This window comes from Canis lupus, chromosome 34 (genome assembly GCF_011100685.1).
Source record: "Canis lupus familiaris isolate Mischka breed German Shepherd chromosome 34, alternate assembly UU_Cfam_GSD_1.0, whole genome shotgun sequence".
Classification (NCBI taxonomy): Eukaryota; Metazoa; Chordata; class Mammalia; order Carnivora; family Canidae; genus Canis; species Canis lupus.
In genome coordinates this window covers 6,749,149-6,762,718 of record NC_049255.1, presented here as the reverse complement: position 1 = coordinate 6,762,718, position 13,570 = coordinate 6,749,149, and the positions used below count along the sequence as shown (strand labels likewise).

Here is a 13,570-nt window from a genome sequence, read left to right as displayed (position 1 = left end):
TGTCTTTGAAGTCACATCGTATGACAATGTACAGATTATGAGTGCATCGTTATAGCAAGTTGATAAAATTAAGGGCATTTCTCCAGCCACAGTAAGATAAAGGTAAGGTCTATCCTTCTGTAACTGCTGAAAGTGAATTCTCCAAGGTTCCATAAGCCCAGCTCCCATGTATGCAGCCTAGGAGAATCAGATAGCGCAGTGTTTCTTGTAAATGGCTTCAGAATGGTGAGGGACATTCTCATTAAAAAGACTCCATCTCAGAACTTTTTTCTCTACGAGGTCAGAATTGGCACTGCTAATTCCAAAGTGGCAATGAGAAACAGAACGAGCTTGCACTAAATACCCACCGAGTGAACGCTTACTTTAAGCCTGAAGAGTGTAATTTGAGACTGGACAGCTAAGAACACACTCTAGTTACTGTACCTGCCCTATCATATGGGAAAGGCCACCCTGGCACAACATGGTATGAAACACTCGTTGGTGAGAAGTTTGGGTGGAGAGATAGCAGAACCAGGAAACAGGAAACAGGAGGACTGGGATGTGGGGAAGTTTACCCTGTGGCAAGTAACACAGAAGCACGGTGTTGGCAGAGCACGATGACAGAGGTTTGGGAGGACAGTCAAGGCAAAATGAAGTCCTGAACAAGGTCATGAGATGGAAAGCAGCCAGCCCAGTCCAAGGTCATCACAATCCAAGGTGTAGATGGCACCATCACTCATGGGTGCCATTTATGAGTCACAACTAGTGATCAGATAGAGAAACGCCAGCTGCCAAGAGTAGGGCCAGGGCCAGCTTCGCAGAAAAGGAAACCCTCACAAGGATTCCCATGCTGACCATTCATCAATGTTCCTCCAATTAGCAATCTTTCACCAAGTAAAGGCTGCTTTATGGCCTCGGAATGTTGGTTGTCTTCCAAAAGGTACACTGAAGAGGTTTCTGGGGACCTAAAGATAGTACTGGGTAAGAGAGAGTAACTTGGTCCTGAGTGGTCTCACACGGTCTCACACACCTCATCCTCACCACACATTTGTGAAACAGGAAATAGTATTATTCATAGTTCACAGGTGGGGAAACTGAGGCATAGGAAGCACAAATAACTCACCTGCATTTACACACAGCCAAGTACAAGAACCCGCAAAGATTCAGACTCAGCTGGTAAGACCACTGGCTTTCCCTCGAGGAAGGAATGAGTTATTTATTCAGCCACAGTCACTCAGCCCCTGCTGCCTGCCATCCAGACACCAGCGATGATTAAGATCAACCCAATCCCTCAGCAGACTTTCATCTTGACAGAACAATCTCGCAAGTGCCAGAATCACTCTGTTGTTCGGGCTGGATATTTATATTTGTGCTTAAGGATATGTCATCCAATTAGCAGTAGTTCTTTGTATTTTGTACATTCAGTTGCTCCAATATAATTCTTTTATATTGTCATTATTATACACACTGCAGAACCTCTGAAGAAGTTAAGGAAAAGTTTCTGGAGGAATGAGCCTAATTAGCTGCAGCCAAGATTGTGATGCTGAGGCCTGGCAAGGTGGGGAAGCAGGTAGCAGTCAGCCCCTAACCAAATGATGGACACCGTTACCCACAAAATCAGGCCCCAGGGCACGTGTTCTAGGTCACAGAAGCTTTCCCCCGGAGGGTGCTTCTTCCCTCCTCCTCAGTCTTGAATCTCTGTGTTAGCAGAGGTTGCATACGAGAAGACGGAAATCTGTGCATACTCAGGTGCTCAGGTGGGGACAAAAACTTTGGCACCGCAGATGTGACTCCGGTTAGGATGGGTTTCGTCAGCACTACTCATCACGTGAGAACAGAGAGTGCATGGTCGAGATGCTGCTGGGAGGGAAAGCAGCTATTAACAGGGAAGGGCAAGCAGAATCTGGAAGCAGTGGTTTCTGATGATGTTGACAGCTTCAAAAAAGCAGGTTGTCTCTTAGAAAATGCCATTGTTATTAAAGGTAGCCTGCCCAGACTTTAGACTCCATTGTGTGTCTCTACATCATAACCTTTGACGTCATCACCAGTACATCCACTGGATACAAAGAAAACGATAGATGGATTAGATTGATTAGTTTGACAAACAAGCATTACATTTGCAGCTGCCATCGTGCACTTCAGAAAAAATTCCTTCCTCCTTGTAGGTAGAGACTAACAGTAAGTAATGAATGTAATGAACAGATTAGTATCGTGTAGGGATGATCTGAGGAGAAAATAGAAAACTTAGAGCAGGAGGAGTAGAAGTGCACAGGAAGGCTCTGCTGCCCTTTTATTTTTATTACCTTTTTAAAAAAGATTTTTATTTATTTATTCATGAGAGACAAAGAAAGAGAGCGAGAGGCAGAAACATAGGCAGAGGGAGAAGCAGGCTCCATGCAGGGAGCTCGACGCAGGACTCGATCCCAGGACTCCAGGATCATGCCCTGGGCCAAAGGCAGGCGCTAAACCACTGAGCCACCCAGGGATCCCTCTGCTGCCCTTTTAAAGAAGGGGTGAGAGGAAGAGTGGTTTAAGAAGGTGACATCTGAGCAAAGATATGAAGGAAGCATGAGAGGGAGCCAGGTGGATGTCTGGGGAGAGAGACCGGACGAGAGAACGGTCTGTGTCAAGGTCTGAAACACTGTGTACTTGACTTGTGAGAAGATCAGCAAGGAGGTCAGTAAGGTTGGTGTGGAGTGAAGCAGGATGGAAGGGGTGAAACCTGGTAGCTGCAGGGCTGTCCACCAAGCAGCGACCACTCACTCCTAGGGCTTTAGCTGTTGGTCTACATGGCACGTGAAGCTACTGGGGGAATGTGAGGGAGGAGTGATGTCTGACGTGTCTTTCATAAGCATCACAAAGTGCTGGGTTGAAGACAGAATGGGGTGCAGTGGTGCAGGAAGACTAGTTGGGAGATGATTTCAACCAGAAATTTCCAGGTCACTGAAAAACTTACCATTATTAAGCATTCTCATTTGGTGTTCTGAATCTATGTGTTCAAATACTAAACAAAACTTAAATATTGCACTAATTAGAGTGACCTGGGGATATCAGAATGGTGTCCATCCTACCAGCATCCACAGCCTGCACAGAATCTTCTCTGACTTCCCTGGAATTGGTCCTTTAGTCCCACAAAAGGTGGGTTTCCATAGCTCATTTCACCTGCCACAGCTTTCAGCGTCTCGTTTTCCTCTAAGGGGAGCTTCCAGCTTCTTCAAATCCCTTGGTTCAATGTGATTTTCTTTCTCCCTGTCTTTGATTCCTGTCCTCCTGCCAATCTATTGCTTGGTTTTGTTTGTTTGTTTGTTTTTTGTTTTGTTGTTGTTGTTCTGTTTTATGATAGTCACAGAGAGAGAGAGAGAGAGAGAGAGAGAGGCAGAGACATAGGCAGAGGGAGAAGCAGGCTCCGTGCACCGGGAGCCCAACGTGGGATTCGATTCCGGGTCTCTAGGATCGCGCCCTGGGCCAAAGGCAGGTGCTAAACCGCTGCGCCACCCAGGGATCCCCAATCTATTGCTTGTAATCCCACTCAGTTCATGAAAAGAATTTGGTGAGAGGAAGACAGACTTTCCTCTCATGTTTTGACTGTCCTAACGATGGAACTCAGCCACTGTAAAGGGATAGGTTGGGGCTGTGGGGATATTCCCTGAGGTCTAGAGCTGCCAGCAGCTGGGTTAGAGGAGGTCAATGAAATTCACACATCTCCACTCACTCGTTTCTGCAAAACAAAACTTCTGAATGTGAATTTAGAAATCTAATCAGTCTCACGAACTAACGGCATGACATAGGTTCTTGAGGAATGATGTAATAGGCTATGGAAACCCTACGAGTCTTTTTCAATCCTGCATTCATCTGTCTTTTCCTCCAGAGGTACTTCTTGCCATTATTCTTCTGCTTTATTGAATGTATGCTAACGTGATCTCCACCTCAAGTCTCTCACAACCTAAATAAACTGTGATTTCATTCTATGAATGATTTTTCAGAGTTTTTACCTCTTCTGCTTAGATTGTATGCATGAAACTGGTATGTAATTCTCCTTTTGCCATTAAGACACTTTTCAAATGAGTTCAAACAATTCATCTGGTCAGAGACTTGGAAGGTCAATGTGATGAATAATTAAACCTGTGTAAGTCTTCCCTGGAAATAAAAGACAGATGGTTTGATATGAAACCTTCTTAATGGATGAGATACTCCTTAAAAAAAGAAAAAAAAAAGAAAAGAAAGAAAAGAAAAGAAAAGAAAAAGTTAAATTTGAAAGCTGATCTGCTCATCTGAGTCTTTCAGACTCAGACTCAGACTCAATGGGATTGGGGTGTCCCCTGCCCCACAGGATGTTTGGAAATGTGCCAGGACAGCACTGGCAAATGCTGTGAGTGGGTGGGTGGGTTTCTTTCTGGCTGTGGGTGCCCTGGAGCATCAGATGCTGAATGCCCCACACAACAAACCACCTCAATCAAAATGCACAGAGATGACCTCCATTCTGCTTGAGTGCCAGAGACAGCTACAGTAGTAATCAATCTGCTTTAAGGTAGGATATTGGATTTGTACTATGATTTCTAGGGGGGAAAGGTCATTAGTTGTTTGATTAGGAGAATTTCTTGTGGTTTATCATCTTTGGTCATGGGCAATAATTTAGTAAAAATTCCCAACCTCCAAAGAAAACATCTTTTATTCGATTTTGGTTTGATGTTGCTCCATATCTTTATTACTACAACATCTGCTTCCCTTCTCACCCTTTCAATCCATCTGGTAGATTTGCTAATGATCTTTGAATTCTGTAACATTTAGAATACTCTCCAGCTTAAAAACATTGATGACTCCCTATTTCAGAGCCAAATTTCTTTGCCTGGCTTCCAAAGCACTCAAGAAAATAGGTCCTTCCAGCCAGTCTTATATTTCTACTCTTCCCAAAGATGAATCAGCTGCTCGGCCAAGACATACTCCTCGCGAGCTAGCTCATAAATAGCCCGCTCTTCCTTATGTCTTGCCTTGATGAGGCCTCTTTACCTATTATGTAAACCATGCTTTCTTTCTCTCTGCTTTTCAAATCACACCAATTTTTCCAGAACTAATTCTACTCTTCCTCTTTTTTTTTTTTTTAATTTTTATTTATTTATGATAGTCACAGAGAGAGAGAGAGGCAGAGACATAGGCAGAGGGAGAAGCAGGCTCCATGCACCGGGAGCCCGACGTGGGATTCGATCCCGAGTCTCCAGGATCGCGCCCTGGGCCAAAGGCCCGCGCCAAACCGCTGCACCACCCAGGGATCCCTCTACTCTTCCTCTTTAAGTCACTATGCAAAATGCCTAAGAGCCTGATTCTTGAAAACGGACAGTCAGATAAAATCTAAGCCTTACCTTTCACTAAAAATTATTTACTCTTTCTCAGGCTCAGTTTTTTTATCTGTGATATGGGAGTAATATTTCTATCTCATAGTATCATTAAGATTATTAAGTGAAATATATACAAATTATTTAGCATAGTATCTGGTATGGCCTGTGGTGTTTTCCTAACCAAGAACTTGGTGAGCGTCCATCTAGGATAATTTCACTGAATACCATTGCCCTTCCTGACTGCTTGTTCATTGCTCTCTTTTAGAATTTGTAGTTTCTGTTTAATAAATTGGTAAATGACTCTGTATCCCTGACACCATTGTTTACGCTACCAGTGGGGTATCCCAGTTAGACCTAAAACCCTTTGAGGGGAAAGGAAATGCTTATACCTCTCCTGCCTCTCCACAGTATTTGGCATGATGATAACGCTGAAGATGCTAAATAGATAGCCATCATCTCATTATTCAACCAGCAAATGCATCAGCCACTCTTCTAGCACTTGGAACAGACTGATGAGTGAATGCATTCTCTACCCTCAGGAGCTCACAGAGAGTAGAGGAAACAGACACATAACACAGGTATAAGAGAATGGGACAATGTGGTGATAGAAATAGTTACTTCTTGAGTATTTAAATAAATAAATGTTAAGTCTTAGAAGCATATTTTATTCAGAACCAAATGGATGATTTCCTTATGTCAAGGGTGTGCTGGTAAATGATTAACAACTGGCCCTTAGGGGAAACATAAAAGCCTTGGTTTGTAGTACTGGCCAATTTTTATGCTGTAAATCCTCCACCATGGCCAATTGCAAGCAACCATTGTGATATCGCTGAACATGAAGTTGCAAAGAGATGCACTATACCATATGTAGCTTTGCTACTATATATACATACAGTAGATGCAAATAGCCTTAAGAGCATGGAAATGGAAAAATATTGTAAAATAATTAAGAAGTAATGATTTTTGAATACTTATTATATTTTAATATATGTACATAGTTGATTATATTATGTATAGGTATATGATTGAATCATGACTATGTAATTTAATTTTAATGATGGGTGTGTTTAACAAGTGAAAATTTTAATAAATTCTCATGAGTTCATATGAGCTGACATATCACTGTTTATAGCCCATTTCTAACTCTTAAAAGCTAGGGGAAAAGTTAGTATTTTGCTATTGGCTATAAAGTTGAGTTTTTACAAAGTCCAGTTTTGGGATCCCTGGGTGGCGCAGCAGTTTAGCGCCTGCCTTTGGCCCAGGGCGCGATCCTAGAGACCCGGGATCAATCCCACGTCGGGCTCCCGGTGCATGGAGCCTGCTTCTCCCTCTGCCTGTGTCTCTGCCTGTATCTATCTCTCTCTCTCTCACTGTGACTATCATAAATAAAATAAAAAAAAATTAAAAAAAAAAAAAAAACAAAGTCCAGTTTTGAGTACATTTGGATGCCAACACATCCGTCTTCAGTGGCTTTTGTAAACATGGAACGGATTCGAGGGTAAAGGGTTTTATTTTTCTTTTCAATTGCTGGTATTTATTTACTTTTTAACTATTTGCCGTGAAAGATTCCAAACATATACCTAAAATTGTGTAATGAACATCCCTGTTTCTGTCACCTATCTTAACTATTTCAACTCCTGGCCATTTTACTACCATCTGTGCACTCCCCATATATGACTCCCCTACCTCCACATTATACCATTTTGCGTCTATGTTCCCCTTACATTATCCCCCATCCCCACATTATTTTGTAGAAAATTTATCAGTTCATGTATAAATATGTCAGAACAGATCTAGGAGATATGGACTTCTTTAACATAACTACAATACCATTATCACATTTAAATATTGTAATTTCTTAATAACATCGAGGCTCTCTAGTCGGTACTCAAAACTCTGTCTCACAAATATCACAAATGTTCTTAACATTTTTTACAGTTTGTGTGAATTTGGATGCAATCACACATTATAATTGATTAATAAATCTCTTAATCAGCAGTTTTCTCTACAAATCCTTTCCTCCCTTATATATGCAAAAAAATTAGATCAATTGGTCCTGTAGAGCTTGCCAGAGACTGATTGTTGCTGCTTGCATCCACATGATGTTATTTACATGTGATGTTGTGTTCTGTATGTCCTTTATATAGATAATTGAATCTAGATGAACTTGATCAGATTTGGCTCCATTTTTATGGCAAGAGTGCTTTGTCAGTGGTATTGCGGATCTCTGTGAGGAGGTTCATGGGGTCTGGTTTTCTCTTTTTATATGATTTTAGCTGGTGTTGATGCTCACTGACTGGATTCACTAATAGTGGGGACTACAAAATGGGCATATTTTAATTTCTATCATACCTTATTTATATTATTAGCTGGAATGCTTTGTAAAAAAAACTTCTCTTCATCCACTATTTGGATAGCCAATGGTACCATTTACCCGGGAAAAAAAAGAGTAAATGTTTGTTTCATTTGTTTCTTCTCCTTTACTCACCTGTTTTCAAAATAAGTTGGTCACTAGCATCCCAGTAATTACCAGTTCCTACTAAGGAAAGAACCCCTGCAAGCTTCCACCAAGCTTTGTAAGGAATGGCAAAATCATTTAGCTCAATACATATTTATACACCTACCTCAGTGTAGAGAATAGCAGTCCTTTCTAAATGACATGAAAAAGTTATGGGCACATTTTAGAAAATCTTTTCTGCTTTACTGGATGATTTTCCCCATGACATTACTATTTCCAACAAGATGAATACCACAGAATTTTATCAGATGTAGCCTTGGAAATTACCTCATCCATATGCCTCATTCATTGTAAACTCAGGGAAATTAGGCCAGTTGAAATCAAGCCACCTGCCCAAAGTGGTACCCTTTGCCCAACAATTGGTACCAGGCCTGATTCCAGAATTCTTGTTTCCTATTCCAGGAATCTGACTAAAAGAATGGTTCTGTCAGGAATTCTGGTTAAAATCACTAATAAGTACAAGGAAACAAATCTATCACACTCTGTCCTCAAATTTAAACAAGCCATCATTCCAAAACTCATTCCAAATCAGACATCTTGGAACTCAAAGCATTTTCCCAAAGTAAGGCAGATTTCACTGCTGTATACAACCCAGGCTGGACTGAGAAATGGTATTTAACTATAATTTAATACAAATACAGAGCGCTGCTTGTGCAACACCATTTAACAACTGCTTCTTAATAGAAATCAATGAATATAAGAAAACTTTTATTTAACATATCCTACTATGCCCTAGGAACTTTCTATGTGTTTCTTCATTTCATTTCTACAATAATCTTGAGAGGTAGGTAGTATTGGTCCCATGCTATCAAAAAAAAAAAAAAATTTGCAAGTCAGAAAAATAATCTCAAGGGCACAGTAAGAGGTAGAGCTTGCATTGGAAACCAATAGCAGGATGTTTCCCGGCCACCTAAGCTTTCAGCTCTCCATAGAGAGAAAGGACCATCTGCTTGGCTGCTGCCTCAGTAATAGGAAGGAGGAGGTTCCTTCACTGCTAGGTCACTGATAATCATTTTAGTGAGTTATTGGGTGTTGTGACAGGGTGGAGTCCTGACAACATTGGTGGGAGCAGAGGGGGGCTTTTGACTCAAAACTGATTCAGGGGATTCACTGACAAAGTTGCACATGATTCAGCTGAGAAAAAGGGTCGCAAGCTATGGAAGTGGTTATCAGCAAAGCAAGGGCGGGCTGTCAATCTCATTTCATAGGAAGCTAATTGTTTATGTGACTGAGACTATGGTAGGCAGTCTCTGAGTGCTCCCAGTGGTCCATGCCTCCTAATACTGATGCTCTGGTGTAATGCCCACCCACTGAGGGTGGGCAGGTCATACTGGTTCACTTCATATGGCAGGAGTGATGGGATGTCATTTCCAAAATCAAATCATGCAAAGCATGTGGCTTGCATCTCTGGTGTGCTTTGTCTCCTTCTCAGATTCCCCCATGCTGGATGAAGCTGCCGCCATGTTGAGAGAGCAGCCTGTGAAGAAGCTAACATGAGTGATGAAATACTGAGGGCTCAGTCCAATAGCCTGGGAGAAGCGGAAATTTGCTCACTCCCATGTGAGTGTCTTAGTAGAGGATCCTTCGGCGCTAGTCAAGTTGAGATGGCTGGAGCCCCAACCAACATCTTGACTCCCAACTGGTGGGAGACCTAAGAACCTGAACTACCCACCTCTATGCTGCCCCTTGAATTCCTGAGTCACAGAAACTGAGGTCATAAAAGTTTGTTGTTTAAGTTGCTCAGTTTTAGAGTAATTTGTTAAATAGCAACAGACAACTAATTCAGTGTCACTCTTAAATCAAGGGATGTCTGTTCTTTATTAATGCACTTTTGGGGTATATGTATGTAGTCATTTTATTTAGGAGTGCTACTTTCTTTTAATCTTAAATAAAATAACACTTCTTTTTCTGGTTATAATCTTTTATCCCTGAAAAATACCAAAGTAAAAAAAAAAGCATGTATGAGAAATATATCTTAGTGGTTATCAACTGGGGGAGATGTTTTGTCCCCCAAGGGATATTTAGCAAGGGCAATCTCTGGAGACACTGTTGGAGCTTGTTACTAGAATCTGGTGGGTAGAAGGCAGGGATGCTTCTAAACACTCTGCAATGTACAGGAGAGCCCCTCACGCCAAAGAATTATCCTGCAAAAAATGTCAATAGATGTTGAACAATCTTAGTATATAACCACTGAAATATATCTATTCAGAAAATGATTGTGTTTATAAAATTGAAGCTTATGATAGTACATTGAAACCATAGGAGATTAATATGTATTTTCTACAATTTTTCCATTTCTTCTCTTCCTATTGACAGTTTTTGTCAAATGAAAATGAAAATTCTTTAGTTACATAAAAGCAACTTTCTATTAACATAAATGACATTTGTTTTATTGTGTAAAACAGTGGGTAATATTTTGGTATATTCAAGTTGTTAATTTTCTTTGTTATCAGGAACATGTAGGCTGATATTTTGGAAAAGTAATTGTTTAACATTGAATTTGGAACACTGTGGATCACAAAACTCTACACTGACTGATATAAATAACACTCAGTCTCCCAGTGTGTAGGAGACTCTAAATAAGTAAATTGAGAATGGATATTTATAGAGAGCCTACAGATGAAGTCCATTTATTTTAGGCAAGGGGCTCCCATCATCCTTTCCTAAATGATGGATTGCCCTCAAGGATCAAGGATTCTGTATAATGAAGACAGAGACTTTCTCACAAGTCTTACAACTGTGAGACACATCCTCACAAATGCCAAATGAACGAGGTTGTTGGGGTGAGCACCACATGAAATCCACAGTGTAGAGTCTACTCCCTTAGGAAGAGGTTTTCAGAGATCTCAGCAAGTTACATGTGAAGAACAGATTATTTTAGAAAAATAAGTGACTATAGTAGGAACATCAAGATAGGCATCTCAGATCTGCAGAAACAACTGAAAACAGTACTTCTATCTGAGGTCTGATTTCCTCCAATAATACTGAATTTTTCCTATGCTTGAAACAGCGGCAATGTCACACAATAATCTGTGACATCCCAAATAAGGACTTTGTAGAGAGCTGTGGAGATTAAGTGGAAAGCAAATGGTAGCACAGTTGAGCACTCAGCCTTGAGGTGGCAAACCAAAGATCTGAGTTTAAGTCTTAGCACTGACGCACCTAGCTGGTGCAATTAGGTTGAAAATGAAGTTTAAATTCGACATAACATGAAAACTTAGTGCTCAAGTACAGGAAAAGTTCAGTGTCTATCAGCTATTATTATTATGAATTTAAAAATCTGATGCATTATGGTAGCCACTAGCCTCAGGTGGCTACTGAATATCAGAAATGGGCCTCATTGAACCTGAAATGTGCTGTGAGTGTCAAGTACAGACCAGATTTCGAAGCCCTAGTACAAAACATGGAATGTAAAATACCCCAGTTATTTTTATATTGACTATGTGTTGAAATAATATGTTGGATATACTGGGTGTACAGTACTGTAAAAATTAGTTTTACCTGGTTCTTTTCCCTTTTTTTAATGGTCTGTTAGAAAATTTAAGATTACACATAGTGCTTATGTTACACAGGTATTGTATTGTCATTTTATTGTATTAAAGTATTTTATTCTATTCCAAAAAGGATCTGATGTATAATGTCATTGTCACTCCTTCTTCAACATCCTCCCCCTTTGAAACAGACGCTACCCCACATGCAGCCCACTGAAATTTGGTGGCTCCTTGCTTCCATTTCTCTGTGTGGACTGATGTTAGCCGTGAGGTAGGTGGAGGCCATGATGAGATGTGACCCAGTGATGGAACTTAGCTGAAAGACGCTGTGTCTCTTTGCTGAATGTAATGTGGTGATGGCATCAGCAACACTACAAGCCCACATGCAGATCCACTCCTCCTTCTTTTACAACATGACTTTTATAAGATGACGCTTTTACAAAAATAAAGTACACATCCTTTTTAATATTATAAGTAATACTGCATATACATATGCAAAGACATTAAAGTCTATATATTATCTCACATATCAATATTATTTCATGTGAAAAGTTAGAAAACATTAGAATTTAATAAAGATTCTATGGTATATGATATCTGAACATACTAAATACAAAATAAACAATGTTAGCTATCTAGTTACAGAGAGATAAATAAATCTACGAAAAGAGAAAAAGCTAAAATTTATTTTTAATTAAAAGAATTATTATTCTATTTTTGCTCTTGTACAGACAGTACACTTATAACCACCTGACACCACCACTAACTCGGTAAAGAAAGCTCTGTTTTATTCTGTCCCCTTTAATTTCCTGCCTTATTTCTAAAGGTCATTTCATAGAAAAAGGAACCAAAAAAAGCCAAGTGAATGGGGGAAAAAAACCCACATGTGTTTACGTATCGTGTGTTATACAAGACGATGCCCTCTGACTTTACAGACTTGTACCTGGGACATCACACCTACACCTCCAATATTTGTGATTAGATTTCTAAGGTGTGAGCTTCACACGAACAGTCTAGTCCAGATCATCTGCCTTCAGTTTAGCTGGGTTTGTCACACTTTCATTTCTGACGCTGGTAGTCATATGCTTGCTGTTTAGGGACCCAGTGGTCACATTAGTTTGCTGAATAATAGTGGCATGTTTTCTATAACAAAAAATATCTTGAGAAATCTGAAATCAAATCTAAACCATCTTCACATCAGTGCTCTAGATTTTCTCCAGAAATAGAATGGACTTAGCAAAGAACAAGGGGCTCTTAGATCTAAATTCTGCCCTCAGGTATTTTACATGGGCTATTATTGGCTTTCTTTTTCTTAGAGGCATTTATTTTATTTTAAAGACTTACATAGAAGCCAATAGCCTTGTACATGACTATGTTGTGTGTCATAAAATACATACTGCTCTAGCTACCCTGAATAATGGACAAAACATTAAGCATGTTATCCCCGCCATTATGTTCCTCTTTGAAGCTCCATCAGAATACTAGGGGAAATAACTGAATAACAAAGCTTGAGAAAATAGTAGAGATCTTTCCATTACAGACAATAGCATGGCCATGTGGAGTGGGCAAGAACCTCCCCCCACTGGCAACAAATAATTTCCTATACAAAAGGAAGACTGTTAAAATAATTGCACTGGCCGGGAAATATTTTAAGATGCATTAGAAAAAATTCATCATCTTTTCACAGATCAAGTATAAAATGTTACAGGCATTTAGTAAACTTTTTATTGAGCAAGTCAATTACTCTTCCATGTCAATATTGATAGTGATGACAATTCCAGGCATTTCATTTTCAGAACCAGATTTAATTTCAAGATTATCACACTTGTTGCAGATAACCCAGCTACTAAAACATAATTAGGGTTAGTGCATGTTTACATGAGGATAGATCGTGCACACATAAATGAGCCTGATGTTCAGTTCTGGGATTGGAGCAACTGAGTTGGATCTGAGGTGTGAACACGAGGTGCTGCATGTCCAAGCACAAATCATCAGATTATCCGTGCCACTGAGAAGAGATTGGCTAAGGGGTTGCTGCAGAGAACCAAGGTTTTCTGATTTTCCTCAGTTTTATTCTCTGTGGAATCCTTATTTTCTTGCCAACTCTGTGGTTCAATCTAAAATACTTTTTGTATTAGACCACTTGGGAACTGAGATTGAGGAAGAGCCATGTCTCAGAATCTGACGCCAAGAAGATGAGATTCATGGAGTCCCCTTACTATTCAATACAGCACCCAAGGAAAAACCAC

General features: G+C 40.1%; 1 long non-coding RNA gene across 2 annotated transcripts; it reads left to right on the top strand.

The window, feature by feature from the left end:
• The first annotated feature begins 777 nt into the window (after positions 1-777).
• Positions 778-9,573, top strand: LOC111093963. 2 transcript variants are annotated; one of them, XR_005383502.1, is made up of 3 exons: positions 778-919; positions 5,721-5,890; positions 9,263-9,573. It is a non-coding gene; the product is annotated as an uncharacterized LOC111093963 (long non-coding RNA). The 2 variants fall into 2 exon arrangements; XR_005383503.1 differs by having other exon boundaries at positions 778-960.
• Positions 9,574-13,570: the final 3,997 nt, after the last annotated feature.